Here is a 9090-nt window from a genome sequence, read left to right on the forward strand (position 1 = left end):
AGGCATCAGAGGGCTTTATCAGAGGGCTTTATCAGGCATCAGAGGGCTTTATCAGGCATCAGAGGGCTTTATCAGAGGGCTTTATCAGGCATCAGAGGGCTTTATCAGGCATCAGAGGGCTTTATCAGAGGGCTTTATCAGGCATCAGAGGGCTTTATCAGAGGGCTTTATCAGGCATCAGAGGGCATTGTCGGGCATCAGAGGGCATTTAGAGAGCATTATCAGGCACCAGAGAGCATTATCGGAGCATCAGGCATCAGAGAGCATTATCAGGATTGTTTACTCTACGTAGAGATGGAAGAAGACTTTCATCCTCTGATCTCTGCCTGTAAATAATGTAGTCAGAGAAACACTCCCCTTACACACTCACCATTCCAGCCAGGTCCCCTGTGATACAACTCAGCATTCAACATCCATCCATGTTTGAGGACGTCGGTAGATGACATGGAAACCGGCCACAGTGAGCACTGTTACCTTCAAGTAGGTTTTGGTTTTATTTGGGCATTGTGGGATGGGAGTAAGCATCTACCTCTTATTTCAAAAGTTGCAATTTCAAATCCAGAAATATACTTTTTTTGTTGAGATTTTTGTTTTAAGCCTATCCCAAACCTTAACCCTTCAAAGTCAAACACCTAACCTTAAGATATTTGAGTTAATGCCTAAACATAATTTACAAACAAAGCTTACAAATTAATAAAAAATGGAAAGATGAAATATGAATCAATAAGTATACAACCCCATTTGTTATGGAAAGCCTAAATAAGTTCAAGAGTAAAAATATGCGTTTAACAAGTCACATAATAAGTTGCAGGGACTCACTCTGTGTGCAATAATAGTGTTTAACGTGATTATTGACTGACTACCTCATCTCTGTACAACAGCATACAAATATCTGTACGTTCCCTCGGTCGAGCAGTGATTTTCAAGCACAGATTCAACCACAAAGACCAGGAAGGTGTTCCAATGCCTCACATGTCTCTCTGAAGGCACTATTCTCAGCACCTTCCTCGCACGCCCTGACTTCCTCTACCGGGCCCATGACTAGAGCCAGCTGTGGGGAGGTAATAACAACATCTGTGAAGTGGGAACTGGCTCACTGACCTTTGACCTCATAGTGGTTTGTGAGGGCCACTAACTGCCACATTCCAGGATCATGTTTAGTAGGTACGGAACATAGAAAAGGAGGGAGGAGATGATGTTGTTTTATACAACGGATGGGTCTAATCCTGAATGCTCATTGGTTAAAACCGCATTCCAGACTGTGTCATAAGGCTCCTGAACAGCTAACCAAATGGCTACCCGGACTATTTGCATTGTCAAGCCCGTGGGGCTCAGTTGGTAGAGCATGTCACTTGCAATGCCAGGGTTGTGGGTTTGATTCCCGTTGGGGACCAGTGTGAAAAAAGTCTGACTTGCTCTGGATAAGCACATCTGCAAAATATTGTAGAGCTGACACCTTAACCATTATGTGAATTACAGGAGGTTTTTCATACAGACTTATCACAAGATCATTCACTGCATGTGCTGCTGATCTAGGTCACTCATTCTAAATTCTCAAAAGTAGTATGTAGGGTGCCATTTGGGATGCAAGTGGTGTCCTGGAACAGACTCAATATTCAGCACACAGAACTGTCAAGCTCTTTCAATGGGTCTTTATCCATCTTAAAAGCTACTGAATCAGTACCAACCCACAGTAGCTTTGACTTGATGCAATGAACTGGTTAGTCATTTCTGTTCCCAAGAAATTTGAACATCTGGTTGTAGATGTGTCCATAAACCAGAATACACATTTGTTTGTTGCTGGGATTTACCGCCATCCTGCTGCCATGGCGGATGCTATTGGTGGTACATCTGAGTGTTCAACGCCTTTTTCTGTCCTCGGAGTTGGTCATGTTAGGCGATTTGAATCTGGATTGGCCTCAAATCAATTTAAGATTATATGGATTGATTTTACTCTGACTCAATTGATCTCCAAACCCCCACGGCTAAATGTGAAAACCCCTGTTAACTCCTTAGTGATTGATTTCATTCTTACAAATAACCCCCATAAATATTTGCCTAGTGGAGCATTTGCATATGATCTCAGTGATCATTGTCCCATTGAATGTATTAGAGATATGAAACAGCAAAATACTAATCCTCGTTTAATTAAGAAGATATATTTTTTTCTCTCCTCAAGGGTTTTCACATGACATGTTCTACTCTGATTTATTTATATCTCCTGTATTCCTCCTGACCCTGAGTTGGCTCTAGAAAATGTATCCTCCATATTTATTTATCTGTCAGATAAATGCACATTTGAAACACTTCAGAGTGAAAGATAAATCTAACCCTTGGTTTTCTTCTGAGCTATCAGGCCTGGGCCAAAGTAAGCACAATTGACTCAGTACTGGACTGGCAATTTTTCAGACAATTGAGAAACATATCTTCATTAAGAAAGCTAAATCAAGCTAATTTTTTAAAAGCTATATCTCTGATTCTGCTGGTGATCCTTCTAGATGTTGGAAAACAGTAAAATGGACTGAAGTGTTAAATCCTCTTGTGCCCAGCCTAAGCACGTTCTGTCTGCCTCTGGCATCATAACTGAGAAGAAGGGGATAGATTATATGCTTTTAACCATCATTCTATCTCGGTAGGCTTTTTATTTGAGAGAAACAGTGGTTTAATTGACCCTGTTCAGTCAACCTACAACGTCTGCTTCCAACTCACACCCACAAACACGTAGGTCCCCTGAACGCAGCTCACTATCCAGGCCCACTTTCCAGCTCACTCTCAGACACCTACATCCCCTGAACGCAGCTCACTCTCCAGATCCCAATCACCGGAATTCTGATCACCTGTTCACACACCTGTAGGTCATTTACACACTATTTAGATCAGTTATTTGCACCCCATCACTGTGAGGTATTGTTTGTTTTGTGGCACACAGCTTTCGGAGCACTGGGTTTCCTGTGAATGATAGTTTTTGCCTATTCCATGCCTTTACTTTAGCCAATCGGATTTCCTGTTATCTATATATTGCCTGATCTCCCGGACTACGTTACGAGCCGTTTACCTGCCTGTACTGTTGCCCCTTTGGACCCCCTGTGTATGACCTTCTGCCTGCCCCTGGACCCAGCTACCTGCCTCCTCCTGTGTATGACCTTCTGCCTGCCCCTGGACCCAGCTACCTGCCTCCTCCTGTGTATGACCTTCTGCCTGCCCCTGGACTCAGCTACCTGCCTTCTCCTGTGTATGACCTTCTGCCTGCCCCTGGACCCAGCTACCTGCCTCCTCCTGTGTATGACCTTCTGCCTGCCCCTGGACTCAGCTACCTGCCTTCTCCTGTGTATGACCTTCTGCCTGCCCCTGGACCCAGCTACCTGCCTCCTCCTGTGTATGACCTTCTGCCTGCACCTGGACCCAGTTACCTGCCTCCTCCTGTGTATGACCTTCTGCCTGCCCCTGGACTCAGCTACCTGCCTTCTCCTGTGTATGACCTTCTGCCTGCCCCTGGACCCAGCTACCTGCCTCCTCCTGTGTATGACCTTCTGCCTGCCCCTGGACTCAGCTACCTGCCTTCTCCTGTGTATGACCTTCTGCCTGCCCCTGGACCCAGCTACCTGCCTCCTCCTGTGTATGACCTTCTGCCTGCCCCTGGACTCAGCTACCTGCCTTCTCCTGTGTATGACCTTCTGCCTGCCCCTGGACCCAGCTACTTGCCTCCTCCTGTGTATGACCTTCTGCCTGCCCCTGAGGTGGGACAGGACACGAACCTGAGGTGGGACAGGACACGAACCTGAGGTGGGTATGAACCTGAGGTTGGACAGGACACAAACCTGAGATTGGACAGGACACGAACCTGAGGTTGGACAGGACACGAACCTGAGGTGGGACAGGACACGAACCTGAGGTGGGACAGGACATGAACCTGAGGTTGGACAGGACACGAACCTGAGGTTGGACAGGACATGAACCTGAGATTGGACAGGACACGAACCTGAGGTTGGACAGGACACGAACCTGAGGTGGGACAGGACACGAACCTGAGGTGGGACAGGACACGAACCTGAGGTGGGACAGGACACGAACCTGAGGTGGGACAGGACATGAACCTGAGGTGGGACAGGACACAACCTGAGGTGGGACAGGACACAACCTGAGGTGGGACAGGACACGAACCTGAGGTGGGACAGGACACGAACCTGAGGTGGGACAGGACACAACCTGAGGTGGGACAGGACATGAACCTGAGGTTGGACAGGACACGAACCTGAGGTTGGACACGAACCTGAGGTGGGACAGGACACGAACCTGAGGTGGGACAGGACACGAACCTGAGGTGGGACAGGACAGGAACCTGAGGTTGGACAGGACACGAACCTGAGGTGGGACAGGACACGAACCTGAGGTGGGACAGGACACGAACCTGAGAAAAGACAGGACAGGAACCTGAGAAAAGACAGGACACGAACCTGAGAAAAGACAGGACAGGCCACTTGTAAAGTACACATGGAATGCTTTTTAAAAGAAAAGATTAAAAGATTCAACTGCCAATTATTCCAAATATAGCACAAACAGTGTTGTTCCTGGTAGAGAAAAGATCACTGATAACTCTGTATAGTAATGTAATTGTGTCTGAGTCTGAAATTGAACAGTACACCAATGAGATTGGTCTGAGGTTATGTGGAGTTCAGGGCTGTCGGCTGTGTGTGTGTGTGTGTGTGTGTGTGTGTGTGTGTGTGTGTGTGTGTGTGTGTGTGTGTGTGTGTGTGTGTGTGTGTGTGTGTGTGTGTGTGTGTGTGTGTGTGTTATAGCAGTGGTTTTCAAACTGGGGTGGGCAATTTTTAGAGTAGTGCATCATCAGTTCCTCTTGTCATGTCATTCATTGTAGACCTTAGAGAGATATTCATAACTTGTCAGAAAGGTCCAGATCAACTAGACCAAGTCAACTGTTTTTTAGCCCATAGATATTGTTATTTTTTAGTCACTCAAATCACATGAAAACACATTACACATGGCAAAATGTATAGAATTGCTGGAAATATACTTTTAACCTGCAATATTATCTCCACCAACAAGAGAGGTGTGAACTGTTTGTCTCATGAACATTACTTGTCACCATGGAAATACACATGGCTTGTGCGCAGGGGGCGATTGGGATGTATCCCAATCCGAGAAGGGGGGGGGCTGAGTGAAAAAGTTAGGGAACCCCTGTGTTATATAGTATGTGTAATTCAGGGCTGTGTACTCCGGTGTCTACTGATCTAGAATCAGTCTCTGTTGACTACTGGCTCAGTTCAGCAGGAACAGCAGTGGAGCCCAATCATCATCATCATCATCATCATCATCATCATCACTACCAACTCACCCACATGGACATGGGCGGTTTAAGCTAAATGTACGTTGTTAATGTAATTGATTTTGGATGTTATTGTTATATTTCACCATGTGGAGTGTTTTTATGAGTAATGTTGTTACTGTATCGTGGTTTATGTAGAGGTGTATGGACTGCTAGAAACAGTCTAGTGATTTCTGTAGAGGTGTATGGACTGCTGGAAACAGTCTAGTGATTTCTGTAGAGGTGTATGGACTGCTGGAAACAGTCTAGTGATTTCTGTAGAGGTGTATGGTCTGCTAGAAACAGTCTAGTGATTTCTGTAGAGGTGTATGGTCTGCTAGAAACAGTTTAGTGATTTCTGTAGAGGTCTATGGACTGCTGGAAACAGTCTAGTGATTTCTGTAGAGGTGTATGGACTGCTGGAAACAGTCTAGTGATTTCTGTAGAGGTGTATGGACTGCTGGAAACAGTCTAGTGATTTCTGTAGAGCTGTATGGTCTGCTGGAAACAGTCTAGTGATTTCTGTAGAGGTGTATGGACTGCTAGAAACAGTCTAGTGATTTCTGTAGAGGTGTATGGACTGCTAGAAACAGTCTAGTGATTTCTGTAGAGGTGTATGGTCTGCTGGAAACAGTCTAGTGATTTCTGTAGAGGTGTATGGTCTGCTAGAAACAGTCTCGTGATTTCTGTAGAGGTGTATGGTCTGCTAGAAACAGTCTAGTGATTTCTGTAGAGGTGTATGGTCTGACCTAGAAACAGTCTTGTGATTTCTGTAGAGGTGTATGGTCTGCTAGAAACAGTCTAGTGATTTCTGTAGAGGTGTATGGTCTGCTGGAAACAGTCTAGTGATTTCTGTAGAGGTGTATGGACTGCTAGAAACAGTCTAGTGATTTCTGTAGAGGTGTATGGTCTGCTAGAAACAGTCTAGTGATTTCTGTAGAGGTGTATGGACTGCCTGAAACAGTCTAGTGATTTCTGTAGAGGTGTATGGTCTGCTGGAAACAGTCTAGTGATTTCTGTAGAGGTGTATGGTCTGCCGGAAACAGTCTAGTGATTTCTGTAGAGGTGTATGGTCTGCCGGAAACAGTCTAGTGATTTCTGTAGAGGTGTATGGTCTGCTGGAAACAGTCTAGTGATTTCTGTAGAGGTGTATGGTCTGCTGGAAACAGTCTAGTAATCATAGGAATACAGAGACAGTGTCTGCCTAAAAATACTATAGCGACCTTAACCTGACACTTAGCGACCTCATCAAGAGTTTCAGACCTCTTTGTAACGGTTATTAAGGTATTGGCTTGACCGTTGTTGGACCCGGGTTTGAATCCCGGTGGGGTTACGCCTGAATTCGCTACATTGGTGTCAGAAGTGGGATGGTGCCCTTGAGGCCATCGTGGAAGTGTGTGGGGACTTGGTATAGAGAAGATCTCCCGACAGAATGATTATTATTTATTGAACCTTTATTTAACGAGGCAAGTCAGTTAAGAACAAATTCTTATTTACAATGACGGCCTACACTGGTCAAACCTGGGCGACGCTGGGCCAATTGTGTGCCACCCTATCGGACTCCCAATCACAGCCGGTTGTGATACAGCCTGGAATCAAATTAGGGTGTCTATACCCTATAGGGTGTCTGTATCCTTTAATAAACTGCAGTTTAAGGATCAAAGAGCCCCAGCCACAGTATATGTTACACCTGCAAGGAACCTGGTCCATCGCACATAACACACAGACAACAGAGACTAAATACAATATGGAATTTTATTGAATAGTTTGGGGTAGGCCTCGTCTCCGAGGAATAGTCCTCAGAGCCAAGTGCTGATGACAGGTTGTCTTATACTGTGGTATAAATACCAGGAATACTGATGAGGTAATGTTATAGATACTACCCTATAAATACCAGGAATACTGATGAGGTAATGTTATAGATACTACCCTATAAATACCAGGAATACTGACGAGGTAATGTTATAGATACTACCCTATAAATACCAGGAATACTGACGAGGTAACGTTATAGGGTAGCCTAGTGGTTAGAGCGTTGGACTAGTAACCGAAAGGTTGCAAGTTCAAACCCCTGAGCTGAACAGGCAGTTAACCCACTGTTCCTAGGCCGTCATTGAAAATAAGAATTTGTTCTTAACTGACTTGCCTAGTAAAATAAAGGTTAAAAAAAAAAAAAAAAAATACTACCCTATAAATACCAGGTACACTGATGAGGTAATGTTATAGACACTACTATCTGTTGAGAGTGGCACAGCAGTCTAAAGCACTGCATCTCAGTGCAAGAGGCGTCACTACAGACCCTGGTTTGATTCCAGGCTGTATCACAACCGGCTGTGATTGGGAGTCCCATAGGGCGGTGCACAATTGGCCCACTGTCGTCGGGGTTAGGATTTGGCCGGGGGTAGGCCATCATTGTAAAATAAGAAGTTGTTCTTAATAACTGACTTGCCCAATAAAATACAAATAAAAAAGAAATATGTGCTGATGAGGTAATGTTATAGACGCCACCTTATAAAACACCTGCTATGCTGATGAGGTAATGTTAATATAGACACCACCTTATAAAACACCTGCTACAATGATGGCAAAAACAACATTGTAGAGTGCGCTGACCCTGGTGCTAGAGGGGGGTACAGTTGGAGGTTGAATGTTTGAAGGGGTACGGGACTATAAACCGTTTGGAAACCACTGCTATAGAGGATAAGCAGCCTCTAAAATATACGTAAACAGACCATACATTTCAAAATGTTTGTTTTCTTGGAAAGCTGTGAGTGCTATTATATGATACAATGTCAGTACATGTTGCATTTACAACTGGTCTAAGTCCTTTCGTCAACTGATTTCAGCCAGTGGGTTGACTGCATTGTTTGAATGGAATGTTGGCATATTGGCAGTTAATTCAAAAAATGTATGGAATCATTCCTCTAAGTCTGTCTGCCTAGCTAGCTAACAAATAAACAGTGCAGATACATTCTTCAAATTCATTATTTTACACCGTATCTTATCACAGCTCTGGCAAACCATGGTTGACCAACCCCCTGACCTAAATGGCTGCCTCTTTATCCCATCATAAGAAGGTTCATGTCCATTCTAGTATTCTAATTCTATGGTCATTTTTGTTTGTTTACTATTCTTGTTGGGTCTTCTGGTCCCCACAAGTATAGTAAAACACGTCCACACGTCCCCACACACACACACAAAATGGATCTGGTTTGTGCGCGTCTAGTCTAGGCCTATGAAAAGGAGACAATATGACATCCGTCTAGCCTGGAGGATGAAATGATTGTCCAAAAACAAAGCTTCAGGTGGCACTGGTTGGCTGTCAGTTTGCCTTTCACAATTTTCAAAATACAATACCGTTTGGAAAGCACCATCATCACTACAACACTCACCACCTCATAGTGCTGAAAAGATAATACTGATCTGTCAGTGGAAGCTAACATTTTTTTCTCAACAGCTTTTGAGTGATTCTGAACGAACTGCACTTTTTTTTCAAAGTACCTTATCTTTACCCCAAAATGGCAAAATGAAAACAGATTAAGACATTTTCGAAAATGTATGGAAAAAAAAACAAAAAACAGAAATATCTTATTTACAGCCAGCTTGGAGTTTGCAAAAAGGTGCCTAATAGACTCTTAGACCATGATAAACAAGATTCTCTGGTCTGATGACACCAAGATCGAACTCTTTGGCCTGAATGCCAAGAGTCACATCTGAAGGAAACCTGGCACCACCACAACGGTGAAGCATTTTGGTGGCAGCATCATGCT

Source organism: Oncorhynchus masou, chromosome 3 (assembly GCF_036934945.1).
Source record: "Oncorhynchus masou masou isolate Uvic2021 chromosome 3, UVic_Omas_1.1, whole genome shotgun sequence".
NCBI lineage: Eukaryota > Metazoa > Chordata > Actinopteri > Salmoniformes > Salmonidae > Oncorhynchus > Oncorhynchus masou.